This window comes from Narcine bancroftii, chromosome 1 (genome assembly GCF_036971445.1).
Source record: "Narcine bancroftii isolate sNarBan1 chromosome 1, sNarBan1.hap1, whole genome shotgun sequence".
In the NCBI taxonomy this organism is placed as follows: Eukaryota; Metazoa; Chordata; class Chondrichthyes; order Torpediniformes; family Narcinidae; genus Narcine; species Narcine bancroftii.
In genome coordinates, this window is record NC_091469.1 from 367169169 (window position 1) to 367189519 (window position 20351).

The 20351-nt window shown below is 42.0% G+C and overlaps 1 long non-coding RNA gene across 1 annotated transcript in view; it reads right to left on the reverse strand.

Moving 5' to 3' along the window:
* The window catches only part of LOC138750732 (uncharacterized), a 36406-nt gene that overhangs the window by 9399 nt on the left and 6656 nt on the right, over nucleotides 1-20351 (reverse strand). Inside the window, exon 2 of the long non-coding RNA XR_011349482.1 lies at nucleotides 9270-9381. This is a non-coding gene — a long non-coding RNA (uncharacterized lncRNA). The remainder of the gene's footprint in view (nucleotides 1-9269; nucleotides 9382-20351) is intronic.

The following is a 20351-nucleotide window of genomic DNA, read 5'->3' on the forward strand; positions in this document are numbered from 1 at the left end:
GCGCAAACAATAATGGTGATAGTGGGCATCCCTGCCGCGTTGACCTGCTTAAGTTAAATTGCTTTGATACATGTCCATTTACTGTCACTTTCGCTAATGGTCCCTTATATAATGCTTTAATCCAATTAATATACTTCTCCGGTAAACTGAATTTTTGCAATACTTTGAACAAGTAATTCCATTCTACTCTGTCGAAGGCCTTCTCTGCGTCTAAAGCAACTGCTACTGCCGGTGCTTTATTTCCTTCTACTGCATGAATTAAGTTAATAAATTTACAAATATTGTCTGTTGTGCGTCTTTTTTTGATAAATCCAGTTTGGTCTAAATTTACCATTTTCGGTACCTGTTCTGCTAATCTGTTCGCTAATAGTTTAGCTATTATCTTATAATCTGTGTTTAGCAGAGATATTGGTCTATATGACGCTGGTGAGAGTGGATCTTTCCCTTGTTTTAGTATCACTGTAATTATTGCTGTTTTACATGAATCTGGTAAGTTTTGTGTCTCATCAATCTGGTTGATTACATCCAGGAGGGGCGGTATTATTAGGTCTTTAAATGTTTTGTAGAATTCTATTGGGAGTCCATCCTCTCCTGGTGTCTTATTATTTGGTAAATTTTTTATTATCTCTTGTATTTCTACTGTTCCAAATGGTTCTGTTAATTTATTTTGTTCCTCTATTTGTAGTTTTGGTAGTTCAATTTTAGTCAAAAATTCATCTATTTTCCCTTCTTTCCCTTCGTTTTCGGTTCGGTATAATTGTTCATAGAATTCTCTGAAGTTTTCCTTAATTTCTTTTGGATTATATGTAATTTGTTTGTCTTTTTTCCTTGTTGCCAATACCATTTTCTTAGTTTGCTCTGTCTTAAGCTGCCATGCTAGGATTTTGTGTGTTTTTTCCCCTAGTTCATAATATTTCTGTTTTGTCTTCATTATATTCTTCTCCACCTTATATGTTTGTAATGTTTCATATTTTATTTTTTTATCCGCCAATTCTCTTCTTTTGGTTGTATCTTCCTTTATTGCTAATTTTTTTTCTATGTTTATTATTTCCCTTTCCAACTGCTCTGTTTCCTGATTATAGTCCTTCTTCATCTTGGTTGCATAACTTATTATTTGCCCTCTAATGAATGCTTTCATTGCGTCCCATAGTATGAACTTATCTTCCACTGATTCCGTATTTACTTCAAAGTACATTTTTAATTGTTTTTCAATAAATTCTCTAAAATCCTGTCTTTTAAGTAGCATGGGGTTTAATCTCCATCTATACATTCTTGGAGGGATGTCTTCTAGCTCTATTGCCAATAACAGGGGTGAGTGGTCCGATAATAGTCTAGCTTTATATTCCGTTTTCCTAACTCTCCCTTGTATGTGGGCTGATAACAGGAATAGGTCTATCCTTGAGTATGTTTTATGTCTAGTCGAGTAGTATGAGTATTCCTTTTCTTTTGGGTTTTGTTTCCTCCATATGTCCACAAGTTTCATTTCTTGCATTGATTTAATTATAAATTTGGTTACTTTGTTCTTCCTGTTAATTTTTTTCCCCGTTTTATCCATATTTGGATCCAAATTCAGATTGAAATCCCCTCCTATTAGTATGTTCCCTTGCGTATTAGCTATCTTCAAAAAGATATCTTGCATAAACTTTTGATCTTCTTCGTTAGGTGAATATATATTAAGTAGATTCCAAAGCTCTGAATATATCTGACATTTTATCATAACATATCTCCCTGCTGGATCTATTATTTCCTCTTCTATTTTAAATGGCACATTTTTGCTAATTAATATAGCCACTCCTCTTGCTTTTGAATTATACGATGCTGCTGTTGCATGTCCTACCCAATCTCTCTTTAATTTCTTGTGCTCCAATTCAGTTAAATGTGTTTCTTGGACAAATGCTATATCTATTTTTTCCTTTTTCAGTAAATTTAGTAGTTTCTTCCTTTTAATTTGGTTATGTATTCCATTAATATTTAGAGTCATATAGTTCAGCGTAGCCATTTTATATTTTGTTTATCTTCTCTTTCCGTTTTTCCATCATTACCTTTCCTCCTTTTCCATTTCTGTTTTCTTATTTTCAACTCTTTACCAGACAACATTCCTACAACATCCAACATTTTCCTTATTCTCCTATTTCTATCTTCTTTATCCCCAATCTCCCCTTCCCCTCCTGAGTTGCCCTTTATCCCTTGTCGGACAACCACATCTCCCCTCTCCATTTGGATTTGCGAATCCACTCGCAAGCGTCAACTGATTTTGCCCCCACCCAGCCCCCCCCAGAAAAGATTTCGTTTTTTATATGTCACAAAGGTCACTCTTTTAGTTCCCTCCTTATTCTCTCTATTCCATTACCTTCCCTTATTAATTCTTGTCTATACTCTCTATGTTTTCCTCTAATTACAGATACTTTCACATATGCCCATTGTCTCTATTCACTCTTATACCTCTTTACCCGCATACATATCAATCGTGGTCATTTTTACCCTCCTTACCCGTCTTCATCCCTCAGTCTATTTTTGTCTTTACCCACATACATATCAATCGTGATAATTTTTGCTCTCATTACCCGTCTTCATCCCTCAGTCTATTTTTGTAATTGTTCTGCAAATTTTCGTGCTTCTTCTGGATCCGAGAATAGTCTGTTTTGTTGTCCTGGAATAAATATTTTCAATACCGCAGGATGCTTCAATGTAAATTTATATCCTTTCTTCCATAAAATCGCTTTTGCTGCATTGAACTCTTTTCTCTTCTTTAGGAGTTCAAAGCTTATATCTGGATAAATGAAGATTTTTTGCCCTTTATACTCCAGTGGTTTGTTGCCCTCTCTTACTTTTTCCATTGTCTTCTCCAGTACCTTTTCTCTTGTAGTATATCTTAGGAATTTTACTACAATAGATCTTGGTTTTTGTTGTGGTTGTGGTTTAGGGGCCAATGCTCTATGTGCCCTTTCTATTTCCATTTCTTGCTGTAGTTCTGGACATCCTAGGGCCTTAGGGATCCATTCTTTTATAAACTCCCTCATATTCTTGCCTTCTACATCTTCCTTAAGGCCCACTATCTTTATGTTATTTCTTCTGTTATAATTTTCCATTATATCTATTTTTTGGGCTAGTAATTCTTGTGTCTCTTTAGTTTTTTTATTAGATTCCTCCAATTTCTTTTTTAAGTCTTCTACCTCCATTTCTGCTGCTATTGCCCGTTCTTCCATCTTGTCCATTTTTTTCCCCATTTCTGTTAAGGTCATATCCATTTTATTTATTTTCTTTTCTGTGTTGTTTATTCTTCTTCTTAAATCATTGAATTCCTGTGTTTGCCATTCTTTAAATGACTCCATGTATCCTCTAACAAGCGCAAGTACCTCCTTTACCTTGCCTTTCTTTTCTTCTTCTATTTCCCTGTACTCTTCCTCTTCCTCTTCTTCTTCCTCTAGGTTGACCATCTGTTGTTTCTTTGCTGCCCTTTCCTCCTCTTCTTTCTTGTTTCCATTGTCTTCTGTGGTCTCTTCTTGCTGCAGGTGTTCTGCAGCTGTCGTTGCCGGCTGTGGAGATCGACTCCCCAGCTGGTCCCCCCTCCCGTCGGTGTGTTTTTTTTCATGCGCGGTTGCGCACTTTTACTCGGCTCTGTGAGCCATTGTTGTAGTTCTCTTTCTACCGACCTGAGGTAGTGGGGTCTTCTCTCCACAGCGGGCCTCTTCGGACAGGTAAGGCCTTCACCTTTTTCCTCCGTTGTCTTCTCTTCCTCTCTTCTTTCCGTTGATTTTGATTTTTCTCCTTTTGTCTCCATCTTCTTTCCACCTTTATATTCACTTTTCTTTAACTTGTATTTCTGTGCCTTTGTATTTTCTCTTGTTTTTCCCGACTTTTCTGGAGAGGGCTGGAGTTCACCGTCCGGCCACTACTCCATCACGTGACTCCCCCATCAAAATCAAATAGATTTCAAAGCACTTTTTTGAGATTGGCATTAGCTGTGGCCAGAAAATGTTTGGCAATTACTTGGAAAAATGAGACTGATTCGAGTATCCAGAGATGGCACATGGAGTTGAGGTCAATGGAAAAGATAGCATATAATATACATGATAATTATCTTTTTAAATTATGAAACACGGAGCTTGTATTTGGATTATATGGGGTTGAATTATTAAATCCTCTTCCCGCACATTAGTGGTGCTGCTCTAAACCATGATAATTACTGATCAATTTTGATGTTATGTGATCTCCTCTTTCTTTTTTGGGGGGGGTAGGTTAGAGGGGGGTGGGTTAGAGAATAGGGGTGGGAGTTTTTTGAACAATCATGTATGCATTTTCTGTTTTATTCATTAATTGTTTATACATAATGTATCTTTGGCTTGGCTTCGCGGACGAAGATTTATAGAGGGGGTAAATGTCCACGTCAGCTGCAGGCTCGTTTGTGGCTGACAAGTCCGATGCGGGACAGGCAGACACGGTTGCAGGGGAAAATTGGTTGGTTTGGGTTGGGTGTTGGGTTTTTCCTCCTTTGTCTTTTGTCAGTGAGGTGGGCTCTGCGGTCTTCTTTAAAGGAGGTTGCTGCCCGCCGAACTGTGAGGCGCCAAGATGCACGGTTTGAGGCGATATCAGCCCACTGGCGGTGGTCAATGTGGCAGTCACCAAGAGATTTCTTTAGGCAGTCCTTGTACCTCTTCTTTGGTGCACCTCTGTCACGGTGGCCAGTGGAGAGCTCGCCATATAACACGATCTTGGGAAGGCGATGGTCCTCCATTCTGGAGACGTGACCCACCCAACGCAGCTGGATCTTCAGCAGCGTGGACTCGATGCTGTCGGCCTCTGCTATCTCGAGTACTTCGATGTTAGGGATGAAGGCGCTCCAATGAATGTTGAGGATGGAGCGGAGACAACGCTGGTGGAAGCGTTCTAGGAGCCGTAGGTGATGCCGGTAGAGGACCCATGATTCGGAGCCGAACAGGAGTGTGGGTATGACAACGGCTCTGTATACACTTATCTTTATGAGGATTTTCAGTTGGTTGTTTTTCCAGACTCTTTTGTGTAGTCTTCCAAAGGCACTATTTGCCTTGGCGAGTCTGTTGTCTATCTCGTTGTCGATCCTTGCATCTGATGAAATGGTGCAGCCGAGATAGGTAAACTGGTTGACCGTTTTGAGTTTTGTGTGCCCGATGGAGATGCGGGGGGGCTGGTAGTCATGGTGGGGAGCTGGCTGATGGAGGACCTCCGTTTTCTTCAGGCTGACTTCCAGGTCAAACATTTTGGCAGTTTCCGCAAAACAGGACGTCAAGCGCTGAAGAGCTGGCTCTGAATGGGCAACTAAAGCGGCATCGTCTGCAAAGAGTAGTTCACGGACTGGTGCGAGAAAGTGACAAACGAGATGTGCTCCACACCAGGGTCATGCCCAGCACGGAATGCCACACTGACCACCGGCTGGTTCGCTGCAAGCTAAACCTTCACTTCAAGCCAAAGCCCAGGAACAGTAAAGCCCCCAGAAAGAGGTTCAATGTTGGAAACCTGCAGTCAGACGAAGTGAGAGGAAACTTCCAGGCAAACCTCAAAGCAAAGCTCGACGATGCAATCCGTCTCACAGACCCGTCCCCTGAAACCCTCTGGGATCAGCTGAAGACTACCATACTGCAATCCACTGAAGAGGTACTGGGCTTCTCCTCCAGGAAAAACAAGGACTGGTTCGACGAAAACAACCAGGAAATCCAGGAGCTGCTGGCAAAGAAGCGAGCTGCCCACCAGGCTCACCTTGCAAAGCCGTCCTGGCCAGAGAAGAAAAGAGCCTTCCGTCGTGCATGCAGCCATCTTCAGCGTAAACTCCGGGAGATCCAAAATTAGTGGTGGACTAGCCTCGCCAAATGAACCCAGCTCAGCGCAGACATTGGCGACTTTAGGGTTTTTTATGAGGCTCTAAAGGCTGTGTACAGCCCCTCACCCCAAGTCCAAAGCCCGCTGCGCAGCTCAGACGGCAAAGTCCTCCTCAGCGACAAGATCTCCATCCTCAACCGATGGTCAGAACACTTCCAATCTCTTTTCAGTGCCAACCGCTCAGTCCAAGATTCCGCCCTGCTCCAGCTCCCTCAACAGCCCCTAAGGCTAGAGCTGGATGAGGTCCTCACCCAGGATGAGACATATAAGGCAATTGAACAACTGAAAAGTGGCAAAGCAGCAGGTACATAATGTATAATGATTCAATAAATAATTTTTTTTTAAAAAATGCAAATGGTTATGAATGCAGCTCCGTCCATCACACAAACCCCACTTCTCTCCAACTCCTTCTATAACTTACACTCCTGGGAAAAGCAGCCAACATACTAAAACTCTACTTCCACCTGAGTCACACTCTCTTCACCCCCTTTCCCCTCCCCGCCCCCACCTCCCACCCACCTGGAAGAAAATTCACAATTATGAGCACCACCAAATTCAGAAAGTTTCTTTCTTGCTATTATCAGACTCCTGAATGAACCTCAAAATAGTCATAATATATTGCCTTTGTTCCATGCTAACTGTTCTCTATCTGTAACTCTGCACTCTTTAATATTGTGCCTTATTCTGCTCACAAAGCAACATTTATTTCTGCACATTGATGCATGTGAGAATGCATTTCAACTTGAATTAGAATGTTCCAGGTACCTACCACTCTCTGTGTAAAATAACTTGACGTGCAAATCTCATTTAATCGATGCCCTCTCATTTATGGCATTTCCATCTTGGGGAAAAAGACAATCTACCCATCCACGTCACTCATTATTTCATGTACTTCTTTCCAGTTGCCCCTCTGACACTCTACAGGTCAAAGAGGATAGTCATCATGGTTTTGTTTTTGGGAAATTATGTTTCATGAATTTGAAGGCTTTTTTTGAAGAGGTGATCAAGAAGACCGATGAGGGAAGAATGTAGATGATATTTTTTTGACAAGATAATGGATGGTAAGCATGTCCCAAACATCAGACAGCCTGCGGTTCAAAGAATCGGAAACCAAATTAACCTGGTGGTAGGAGCCAGCAGTTGGTTATTGAGAGTTTATTTTTCAGGTTGGAGGCCTGTGAACAGTGGCATGCTGTTTTCCATTTATATTAACAATATGGATGAAAATGAAAATGCATGGTAAATAAATTTGCAGATGACACTAAAGCTGGTTGTGTAGTGGAAAGTAAAAATAGTTATCTAAGATTGCATCAGAATCTTGATCTGATGGGTAAGAGGCCCAAGGAATGACAAATGCAGTATGACTTGGCTAAGAACGAGGTATTGTACTTGGGGAAAACAAACCAAGCCGAGACTTACACATTTAATTGTGGGATCCTGGAATGTATTGTCAAACTGAAAGAGACCTAGGGGTTATAAGCATAGAGTTTTCTGAAATAAGTAGCAGTGGCAATCATCTTTTCATTTAATTAAAAATCTCAATCAAGTTTTTAAGATGTGACCTCTACCACACAAAGTCATGCTGACTATTCCCTAATAAATCTATGCTTTTTCAGATGGGAGTTAATCCTGTCCCCAAGAATCTTCTTCACCACAGATAGAAGGCTCACCAGCCTATTATTTCCTTTCTTAAACAAAGGAATAATGTTGACCATTATGCAGTCCTCTGGGACCTCGCCTGTGGTTCAATAGATTGCAATCTCACTGGCTCTCCACTCAGCCGTGGATCACTTCGACAACAGCAATACCTACATCAGGCTTCTTTTATTGATTACAGCTCAGCTTTCAACAACATCCTCCCCTCAGTACTCGACTGGAAGCTTCTGCACCTCCCTCTGCAACTAGATTCTTGACTTCCTCATGGGGAGACCACAGTCTCCTCACTGACAATCAACACAGGCTCACCTCAAGGCTGCATCCTTAGCCCCCTGCTCTACTCTCTCTACAGCCATGACTGGCACAATTCAAATGCCACATACAAATTTGCTAATGACAGATATTACAAGCAAAACACCTTAACATTTCTCTCATTACTCTTAATTTTGTGATCAAGTATTAACTTACTTTTAATCTATGAAATACTAAGGAGAGGATTCCTACATAAGCCCATTGGAATACTGACAAAAATGCTTTCCAGGGTTTCAGGGTGCTTTGTACAGTGAGGAATGCAATGCACACACTCATCCCACTAATGTTGCTTATCCCACTGTTCTACTAGCTCTACACCCATAACTGTGTAGCAAGAACAATTCAAATGCCACGTACAAATTTCTGATGACACCATGGCCGTCGGCAGAATCACAGGTGGCAATAGATTGCAATGGAGTGAGATAGATGAGCCAGTTGAGTGATGTCACAACCTTGCACTCAACGTTAGCAAAACCAAGGAACTGATTGTGGACTTCATGAAGGGGAAATCAGGAGAATACAAACCAGTTCACATAGAGGGGTCAGCAGTAGAAATTCCTGGGTGTCAACCTCTCAGAAAAGATCGATATTGAGGTCTTCAGATAGATGAAATTATGAGAATGCTAGCCAGTAGATATACTTCATTAGGAGTTTGAGGAGATTTGGTATGTCACCAAAGCCTCTGGTAAATTTCTACAGGTGTATTTGGAGAAAATTCTGATGAGTTGCATCACTGTTTGGTATGGAGGTGCCAATGCACAGGACAGGAAAAGGCTACAGAGAGTTGTGAACTCATCCATCACCCTCATGAGCATCAGTCTTCACTCCATTAAGGATTTCTTCAAGAGGCAGAATCTCAAGAAAGCAACCTCTATCATCAAGGACCCTCACCACCCAGGCCATGTCTGCTTTTCACTGCTACCATCTCAGGACTGAGGTTCAGGAGCCTGAAGACCAATACCCAATGATGCAAAAACAGCTTCTTCCCCACTGCCATCAGATTTTTGAATGGACAATTTATTTTTTAACGTATTTTATAGCAATTTTGGCACCTGTGATGCTACCGCAAAACAATGAATTTCATGACACTTGTTTATGACAATAAATTCTGCAGCTGATTCGAAGATCTCAGTCAAACATCAGCAATCTCCCATGTTGTTTCTCTCAATAACCTAGGGTAGATCCCAGCAAGCCCTGAGACATCTCTCTTTATGTTTCTAACACTTCCTCCTTTTTGATATCAACATGGTCTAGACTATCTGCATAGTCCTCCCTGAACTCACTATCCGCTAATTGCTTCTCCTTGAAAACTACAAGTTGATTTAGTACCTCGCCCTCTTTCAAAATAGTTTTTGAAGGAGAACTTTTTTTTACATTTCTCCGAAGAATGCTGTGCTGAGTAAAGTTACATTTTTGTCCTAACACCCCACGGTCTACCGATCACTTACCAGGTCCCTGTTCTGTTGCTTCTTTAAAGACTTCCATCCATCTTCATTCGTGGATACACACACCAGTAAGAAGGTAGATGCAAAAGTAATGACAAGCAGAATACTTCTCATCCTAAAAGATGACAAACGTTTTTACAGTTTAAAAGCATAGTAAGAAACACCATCATTTCAGTTTCATCCTGACAAAAAATACTCTCTGTTGATTACTTGCAAGGTGCCTATCTAGTTTCCTGACAAATGCATTTTTCCCCTCAACTTAGTTCTTGCCACTCTCTTGTTGAAGGGGGTTCTCCTCAATCACTTATTAGTCCCTTAATTTATTTATTTGGTTTATGTATCCCCATAATTTTGCCTTTATTGTATCCAAATGCTAGTTAATCCCTTCACAGTTTTAAAGATTGCAGGAAAACTAAAAGACTCAGACTTTTTGATCTTCCTGTGACTGCTAAAAATGCCAAGAATGATGATGTTGAAGAACTGAAAAACATTCACCACAAACTTCACTGAGTCCTGAGAAGTTCTAGTCCTTAACTGCTCAAAGTGAAGAAGGAATGTTGCTCTACTGTATACCTTTACCTTCTATGGAAGCTGCATGACTTGCTGAGTTCTTACAGAGAGCATTTCGGGCAGTATTGAAAATTAAAATAATAATAATGAGTTTCTTGCCCTACACATTGTATGAAATTTTTACTTGCTGCAGTTGAACATATACTTTAAAAAAATTGTAAACTTAATTGAATTAAAGGGACAATAAATTCAAAAAGTACAGAGATAACAAATATTCATCGTAATCCTAATGTAAAAATAAGTGAACTGCAATAGTACAGACAGTCTATGATATCAGAGCAGTTCATGATTAGTATAACAAGGGGATGAGAGCCAAATTGTTATTGGAAAGAAACTGTTCTTGAACGTTAAAGCCATGCATTGGAAGTATACAGAGATAATGGAAAGAACAGACTGCCTCACTAAATTCCATAAATCCATAATGTGGAGGAGCAGAACTATTGAACCGTTCAGCTCATCAAAACCACTCCGCACATTCAAATCATATGTATTTTTCCTTTTCAGCCCATTCTCCTGCCTACTCCCTACAACCTTTGACACCCTTACTAATCAAGAATATATGAAGCTCCATTTTAAATATACCCAATGAGGGCCCCCACAGCCATTTGTGGCAACAAATCCCACAGATTCACCACCTTGTGACTGGAGAAATTTCTCCCCATTCCTGTTCAAAAATACCTCTCACACATCCATGAGCCATCTCCTGCCCTTGTTTGAGCCTGCAGCTGTCACAGTGACCTCAGTACGGACTCCAGACCCCACAAAACCAAATCATCCTCTGTCCTAAGGGTCTCTATGAACAAGATATATAATTATTGTAACCAAAATGTTTATCAACATATTGTTAACCTTAAAGTAAATATCTGGTCTGCTGAAGATTGCTCCTGATGCGGCCAGTATAAAAGTCATGAAAAGGTATGAAGCAATAATTATATTGGAAACCTGGAAGAACCAGAGCACAGGAAATATTCACTGAAGAACAAATTAAGACAAATGAAACAGAACAATCAAAAACTCAGTGATTCTTTTCTGTTATTTGATACCTGTTTGAAATAATACAAAAAAAATTGTAACCATGACTTCAATGCAACAAGACTCGCCTTCACTGTTAAACCGTTCCTTCCAAATTCTAACAGATCAACTATAGAGTCATGGAGTCATTCAGCATAGAACAGGCCCTTCAGCCCAACTTGTTCTTGCTGACAATCTATTTCCATATCCTTCTTTGCCTTTGCTATCCATAAATTTGTCCAAATATCTTTTGAATATCAAAGTTGGACCCAGTTCTATATTTTCCTCTGGCAGCTCCTTCCTGTTATGGACTACCCTCTGAGTGAAAAAGTTGCCCCTCAAGACCTTCTTCCCTCTCATGATAAACCTAGTTCTAGAATCATCTATCCTGGGAAAAAGATTGTGAGCATCCACCTTATCCATGCCCCTCATGATTTTATAAACTTCCATCAGATCACCTCTCCTCCTCCTATACTCTTGAGAATAAATACCCAGCCTATCCAGCCTCTCCCAATGACTAAAGCCCTCTCACCCTGGCAACATCCTCATGAATCTCTGCTGCACCCCTTCCAAGTTATTGTTGTCCTTCCTGTAGCTGGGCAACCAGAAATCCACACGGTACTCCAACTGTGGTCTCCTCAATGCCTTGTCATGATGAATCATGAAGTCCCAAATTTTGTACTCAATGAAGGTAAAACAACAAAGCAATCGATGAAATAAGGTTGAAACGTTTTGATGAAAGGTCACTGCCCCAAAACACTAACTCTATTTCTTGCTTCACAGAATCTGCCCCAGCTGGCTGAATACTTGGGTTCTGGCTGATCTGGTAAATTAAGAAAACAATCAGCTTTAATTTGCAGTGAAGACAAGAAGAGAGAAAATCATATTTCCAGGTCTGGTGAAGGTTCATTAATGCTTTCTGAGCTGTTGACCTCTTCCATTATTCTCAGATATCACTTCAGATTTCTAATATCTGCAGCCTTTCAGCTCCAAGTAAAATTGAACCAAGCAAACAAAATTGAAGCAAGCAAGGTGGCATGGTTAATGTAGTGGTTAGCCCAACACTATTACAGCGCCAGCAATCTGGTCAAGGGTTCGACTCCCACACTGTCTGTAAGAAGTTGATACGTTCACCCTGTGTCTGCATGGGTTTTCCATGGGGAATCCAGTTTCATTCCACTGTTTGAAATGTACCGGGTTTGTTGGCTATAATTGGGCAGCATGGGCTCGTGGGCCAAAATGGCCTATTACTGTGTTGTATGAATAAATTTTAAACAAAGTAATGATCATATCAGACGAAAACAGATGTAGTAGTTCTTACCTAAGTTGGAGATTGAAAGTTGCGCAGTAGCGAAGGCCTTGCTTCTGACTCTGATCTATGGAAATGCTACAATATATACACGCTCTCCAGCCCACTACTCAATTCACTGACACATGCATAACTCACTGAACACAAATAATATATTTTCAGAACCTCAGCCCAGACAACAAAGTAATTGAAAATAATTTATTCTACTGCCTTTTTGAGACAAATATTATACCTAGAACGTAATGATGTGATGGAGAACTGTGGCTAACTAAGAGTATAATTATGGATTTAGAACATCATTAAAATAATGATATTCAATTAACTTGCTAGTTTTATATCATGAATTATGCAGCCTTTTCTAAGAAAATATAATCATAATTATGCTGAAAGCTTGGAACTTCTTTAAATTTGCATAATTAAAATCAATTTTTAAGATTTTTTTAGTCAAGTAGTGGGATGCAATTTTGTCTGTAATTATTAAAACTATTCTAAAAGCCCTTAAATTCAGCTGAATGCTTATATTGTTTTAGTATCAAGTGTTATTTTGTATCTTCCCTTTTATGAGTTCCCCGTTTGTGCAAAAAAAGATCATCCTTTGACTGCGTAGCCTGTGTCTGGACTACCCTCTATGTGTACTCGTCAAACCTGATTTAATCTTGTAACAACTACAATCCCCGTGTCTGCAGACACAATAATCTTTTGGATTATTGTGTTCAGTTTGTGATGAAATGTCATGGCCAGAATTTAACTAATATCTGCATCCACCACAATTTGCCTACTGCACAATCGCCCCCACAGCAGATGCAATATCACTGGCTCTCCACTCAGCTCTAGATCACTGAAACAACAGCAACATGTTCATCAGTGTGCAGCTCAACTTTCAATACCATCATACCCTCAGTACTGGTCAACAAGCTCCAAACCTTAGGCCTCTGCACCCCACTCGACAACTGGATCCTTGACTTCCTCATCAGAAGACCAGGTCAGTATGAATTGGAAACAAACACTGACAATCAACACAGGCACACCTTAAGGATGCTTGCTTATCCCACTGCTCTACTCACTCTACACCCATGACTGTGTGTCTAGGCATAATTCAAAGGCCATGTACAAATTTGCTGATAATTTCATGGCCATCACAAACAGCAATGAGGAAGTGTAATGGAGTGGGATAGATGAGCCAGTTGAGTGATGTCACAACCTTGCACTCAACATTAGCAAATGTGGACTTCTGGAAGGGCAAATCAGGAGAACACAAACCAGTGCTCATTGAGGGTTAATAACTTCAAATTCCTGGGTGTTAGCATCTCTGAAGATCTCTCCTGAGCCTCCATTGTTATATATAGAGAATTTAGGTTAAAATGGCTTAAGTTAAAATGTGATGATTAATCATAAAAAGGGAAGCCAGAACGGACAGGGAGCTTACTAGCAGCCAAGGACAAAAGGTTCAGCTGGATATGTTTTTTTTAAAACATATCTTTTCATGGTCATAGTGAGAGACATGCAGGAGACAAAAGATTGATAAGAAGGGTGAGAAACAGAATTTAGTGTATGTAGAGTTCGCAGCGTACGTAACGAACGTGATAATTAAAAATGCAGTTATACTTAGAATGCTTTTGCAATACTAACCAATTAAAACAGTATTAATAAGAAGGGGAAGGGCAAACAATAAGGGTATAAAAATCAATGCACTGTATGTATCGGGGCTTAACTGGTGAGAAGCCAGTTGAGTCCAACTCTGCAGACTTGTAAATAAAGCTTGTCGTGTCATCAGTTTTAAAGAGACTCATGTGTGAGAAGTTTTATTTCTGACAAATGGGGGCTCGTCCGGGATCTACACTCCGGCCGTGAGGGGAGGCGAGAAGGTGGTGCACCCCGCTGAGTTCAGCGGCTCCTAGTCCCTTGCTCGTCGCTTCGGGCGGCTTGAGCGAGTGGTATCCGGACAAGGTGACACGACAAGACGGAGAGGAGAAGGGTGACGGTTCAATCCCCGGGAAGACACCGGTAAGTGACGACTTACGATTGTGGTGTGGGGATTGGGTAACAGGTGTAACGGGATACACCTGTTTGGATAAAAAAAAACCTAACGTAATAGATCAGGTATAGAGCTTTTGTCGTGGCGTGAGGACCCTGTCGTGGGACTCTAGGATAGACCCCAGGGAAACCTCGGCGGTAACCGAAGGAGGGACAGTACCTCCGACGAGGCGTCTGAGAAGAAGGGAGTAGGGTCCAGAACGAGAGGGTCCTCAGCAACGATAAACAGATCTAGGTGGGAAAATGGGAGGATCAAAATCTAAGGGCTCGTCTGAAAATTCAGGACAATTCCTGGGAGTTCCCCTTGACAGCCCTTTGGGGAGAATGTTTGAAAATTGGGATAGTAAAAGATATCGAGACAAAAACAAGAAAAAGATGATCCAATATTGTCTCCTTTGGTCGAAACAACCTATTAAAGGTTCCTCGGTCTGGTGGCCGAAATTTGGATCTGATGAGGATTGGGTTAGACAAGCATTAAACATATATGTAAATTCGAGACCAAAGGTGAATCAAGAAGAGTCAGCGTATGCATTTTGTTGGGTTCCCTGGCCAGGATCCTTAACAAAATGTTTTAAATTGAGGGTAGCGGGAGAAAAGAAGTGGGAACCTCTGGACAACCTTCCCCCTCCTTATATTCCCCCGGTGCCTACTGCGCCCGAGGAAAGCTCATTACCGGAGGGGAAAGGTGATGAATCTGATTGCCCCGAAAGGGGCCGGGAAAAAAAGGATGAATTAAGGGAGTCGGACCCTAAACTTCCACTGGTAAACCGACCCTGGACAAGATCCCAGACTGGTCCAGGACCATCAAAGTTTTCAATAAGCCTAAATCCCCTGAGGGAAGTTCCTATGGGAGGACCGGGAGGGGGAACGGGATATGTGAATGTTCCCCTAACTAGTACAGAGGTGCGGGGATTTAAGAAAGAAATGAAAAAGTTATTGGAAGATCTGGCTGAACAGCTCGACCAATTCCTGGGACCAAACACATATACGTGGGAAGAGATGCAGGCAATAATGGGAACATTATTCTCACCCCAGGAGAGGCAGATGATTCGACGGGCTGCCCTCCTCATGTGGGAATATGAACAACCTGGGGACCCCAGACCCCATGAACAAAAATATCCCTTAAAAGAACCCAGGTGGGACAAACGAACACCCGAGGGATTGGAAAGTATGAGACAATATAGAGAGTGGACAATTAAAGGGATACGGGAGGCTGTGCCAAAGGGTCACAATTTTACCAAGGCATTTGGGAACCACCAGGGGAAAGACGAGTCCCCTACTGATTTTTTGGAGAGGATGAGAAAGAATGTCCAACAGTATGCTGGCGTGGACCCTAGTACACCAATGGGTGAACAGCTTATTCGAATTGAATTTGTTTCCAAATCATGGCAGGACATTAGAAAGAAACTAGAAAAGGAGGAGGACTGGAGCGAAAAACCCCTAAGCGACCTGTTAAAAAAGGCGCAAAAAGTATATGTGCAGAGAGAAGAAGAAGATCAAAAGAGGGCGACAAAGGTTATGGTACAGACTATCTGACAGATGAATGCCGAATCCAGAGGGGAAAGAAAACAAAACCTTCCTCTAAACAATCCAAGATATCCAAGAGAGGGAAGACCCCGGAGGTTCGTTAAGTGCTATTACTGCAATGAGGAAGGACACTTTAAGAGGGAATGCCCCCGATACAAGAGGGAATTGCGTGCCCTCGAACTTATGGAAGAAGATTAGGGGGGTCAGGGGTTCCAAATGTTAGGGACCAAGTATAAGAGGGAACCCCTGGTAAAACTAAAAATTGGTCCCAAGGGAGAAGAGGTGGTGTTTATGGTGGACACAGGAGCGGAACGAAGTAGTGTAATAACTGTGCCAATCGGAACTGAGCCTGTAAAAAGTAATTTGACAATTTCTGGGATAGAAGGGGCTCCCAGAATGGTATCAATAATTCCCCAAGTAACAGTGAAACTGGAAGAAAGAGAAGGGGTACAAGACCTCTTGTTGTTACCGTCGGCTGGATTTAACCTCCTAGGAAGGGACTTACAGGCTCTCCTAGGTTTGGGTGCTCTCCCTGTGGACGGAGAAGTGCGAGTCCACCTCTGTGCTTTAAAGGAAGAGGATGAACGGCAGATTGACGAGAGAGTCTGGTATAAGGAGGGAAATCGAGGAGGTCTGGACATCCCACCTTTACATGTCACATTAATACCAGGTCATCAGCCGGTAAGGAAACGTCAGTATCCTATTTCTTTGGAAGGGAGAAAAGGGCTACAGCCGGTAATTGAGACTCTAATACGAGACGGACTATTAGAAGAATGCATGTCACCTTATAACACCCCTATACTCCCAGTGAAAAAGTCAGATGGATCCTATCACCTAGTTCAGGATCTAAGAAGTTTGAATGCTATTGTTCAGACCCGCCACCCAGTGGTGCCTAATCCCTATACTATTATGAGTCGGATTCCCCCAGACCATGAGTGGTTTAGTGTTATCGACTTGAAGGATGCCTTCTGGACGTGTCCATTAGAAGAGGAAAGTAGAGATATGTTTGCGTTTGAATGGGAAAATCCATGGACAGGTAGACGGAGACAGCTTCGGTGGACTGTATTGCCCCAAGGGTTCACTGAATCTCCGAACCTGTTTGGACAAATGCTAGAACAAATCCTGGCGGACTATCCACAATCTGATGATTCCCAACTAATGCAGTATGTGGACGATTTACTATTATCAGGACCCAAGGAACAAGAAATGAGGGGAGATACAATTAGACTCTTGAATTATCTGGGGAAAAAGGGTCTACGGGTGTCCAGGAACAAGTTACAGTTCGTTGAGAGAACTGTGGTATATCTGGGACACCAGATAAGTAAAGGACAGAAACGGATTACCCCTGAACAGATTGCGGGAATCACTAGAATGCCGTTACCCCGTAATAAGAAGGAAATAAGACAATTCCTGGGACTCTTAGATTACTGTAGGTTATGGATAGAGGACTACTCAGCTTTGGTGAAGTTTATGTATGAAAAGCTGACAAATGAAAATGAATATCCATTGAAATGGACCCAGGAGGAGGAAGGATGGTTTGAGGACTTGAAGCATCGCCTGACACGAGCCCCAGTACTCACTCTGCCCTCTTTAAAACAGCCCTTCCAGCTATTTGTCACTCATAACCAAGGAACAGCTGTGGGAGTTTTAACACAGGAAAAAGGCGGTCAGCGACACCCAGTGGCTTTCCTTTCCAAAATGATGGACCCAGTGTCTCGCGGATGGCCGACGTGTATCCAGGGAGTAGCGGCTGCTGCTCTGTTGGTAGAGGAAGCACGTAAACTTACTTTTGGAGGAAAGATGACTGTGTACACCTCCCATTCTGTGAGTGTTTTATTAACACAAACTGCCCATCGATGGCTGACTGATTCTCGCATATTAAAGTATGAAACCATTTTAATGGTCGCAGAAGATCTACAGTTTGCAAAGATTAATAGCTGCAACCCAGCTCAGTTTTTATACGGCAGTGAAACAGAGAGAGAGGTGGAGCACGACTGTGTCGAGTTGACAGATCTTCAGACCAAGACCCGAGAAGACCTTTGCGATACTCCGCTGGGAGAAGGATATGAATTCTACATTGATGGCTCCGCCAGATGTGTTGATGGAATGAGAAGAAGTGGGTATGCTATAATAGAAGGAAATACTTGGAAAGTAGTAGAATCCACGAGACTACCCGGAAGCTGGTCAGCACAATCCTGTGAACTATATGCCTTGCAGAGAGCCCTCAGAATACTGGCAAAGAAAATTGGAACGATTTACACTGATTCCAAATACGCGTACGGGGTAGTGCATACCTTTGGTAAGATCTGGAAGGAGCGTGGTCTAATTACATCAAGAGGAAAGGAATTGGCACACGAACAGATGATTACTCTGACTTTAGAAGCCTTGACATTACCCCAGGAAATAGCAGTGGTCTACATACCAGGCCATCAGAGGGGAGATACCCCGACAGCAATTGGAAACAGACTGGCTGATGAAGAAGCCAAAAGGGCAGCCATGCAACAAGAAGTCCGTTTGCTGACCTTAATCCCAATAAGACAAGGCATAAAGAAGGCTCCCATTTTCACTGCTAAGGAAGAAAAGGACATGGCTCAGTTGGGCGCAAGCCAGCTGCCTGATGGAACATGGAAGACACCAGATGGAAGAATGGTTCTAAATAAAGAAATAACTCGCAATATTTTAAAACACCTGCATCATCAGAGCCACTGGGGCACCCAAGCCTTATGTGACACAGTGCTTCGAGAATATGTGTGTAAGGGAATCTACACCTTGGCCCAACAGGAGGTGCAGAATTGTCACCTATGCACAAAAATTAATAACAAGGTAATGAGGACAGGGACCATGGGAGGTCAACCATTAGCCATACGCCCTTTTCAACGTATCCAGATCGACTTCACAGAGTTACCTTGTCCAAAGATGGAAGTATCTGTTGGTGATAATAGATCACTTTACCTGATGGGTGGAAGCCTTCCCAACAGTAAATGCTACAGCCTCTACAGTAGCTCGCCTCCTCCTAGATCAGATAATCCCCAGATATGGTATAATGGATTCTATAGACTCAGACAGGGGTCCACATTTTTCTTCAAAAATCCAACAATTGATTTGTAATGCATTACAGGTCTCTTGGAAATTGCATACCCCTTGGCATCCACAAAGCTCAGGGAGGGTTGAACGTATGAATGGAACCCTAAAAATGCAATTGACAAAATTAATGGTGGAAACTAAAATGCCTTTGATAAAGTGTCTGCCCCTGGCTTTATTGAGAATTCGTACTGCCCCACAAAAAGATGTAGGATTGTCCCCTTATGAAATGATGTTTGGGCTTCCCTTCTGGAGTACAGTTGAGGGGTGTCCCACCTTGGGGGAAGGGGATATATTTGTTAGGAACTATTTACAGGCACTGTCACGCTCTCTTACAGATTTACGAAAGAGAGGACTATTGGCACAAACACCGCCTCTAGACTTTTCTTTACGCAAAGTGGAACCAGGAGATTGGATTCTCATCAAGACCTGGAAAACTGAAAAACTCCAGCCCCAGTGGGAAGGTCCATACCAAGTTCTCTTAACTACAGAGGCTGCAGCACGAACAAGAGAGAAGGGGTGGACGCACGCATCCAGATTTAAGGGACCTGTAGAGGCGCCTCAGGACCCTGATACAAACTCAGATTGGACTTGTGTTCCTGGAGAAAAACCTCTTACCTTGCGATTTCGCAGAAAGACTTGATTCACAATGTTATTGTTATGTTCTTTGATTTTTCTTAGTTTGCCTATGTCTTTATCAGGTGTGAAATGTAAGAAATGCAGAGACACAGTGGTCCTGTTTCAGGACCACATTTGGGGAAGAAAGGAGGGTAATTTTATTTCCCATACCTCAGTTCCTGAGAAATGCTGGGCAGAAAATACCACCCAACATCCATATACCCCTTGTGAGGAAAAAGAAGGAAATAATATGGGTCATTATATACAGATTCCTAATACCACTCCTTTCCCTCTTAACGGTTGGAAGGGTGACTCAGGCCCACCATGCCCTGATGGACTCTGGTTTTGCATACACCAGCGTACTATTCCAATGAAAAGTTCCACTCCACACTCGAAAGTGCCTGCCCCTTTAAGACAGCCGGACTTAGTTCGAGTCCATCCAAATAACCATGAAAGTTTCGGTCATGCAGTTGGGGGAGATAACCTTTTTGTAGATCTTGCAACTAAAATTGCAGGAACTTTTAATGTAACCAATTGTTGGGTCTGCGGGGGTCCACGGATGTCAGAGCAATGGCCTTGGTGGGGGGAGTCCCTCAATTCATTGACCATGATTTCCCGAATATGGACAACTAACCGAACGAGATCAAGAGAAACTTGGTCTCTCTCTAACGTCCCCTCTGGTTTTTATTGTCTCTCACGAACCGGCAAATACCCAGTAGGAAAAAGTCCCTGCAAGGCTGTATGGATTCGCATTTCGCCTGGTATTTTCACTTGGTTTCCTAAACCCCTGACTTGGTTCTTATCCACTGTTTTTAAAACTAATTGCCTACCCCTGTCTAATAGCAGTATTCAGTTTTGGAATTGTACCAGTTCCACCATCACAGGACCATACCAATCAAACCCCGTTCTTAAAAGAGTTTGGGAAAGGGGGTATG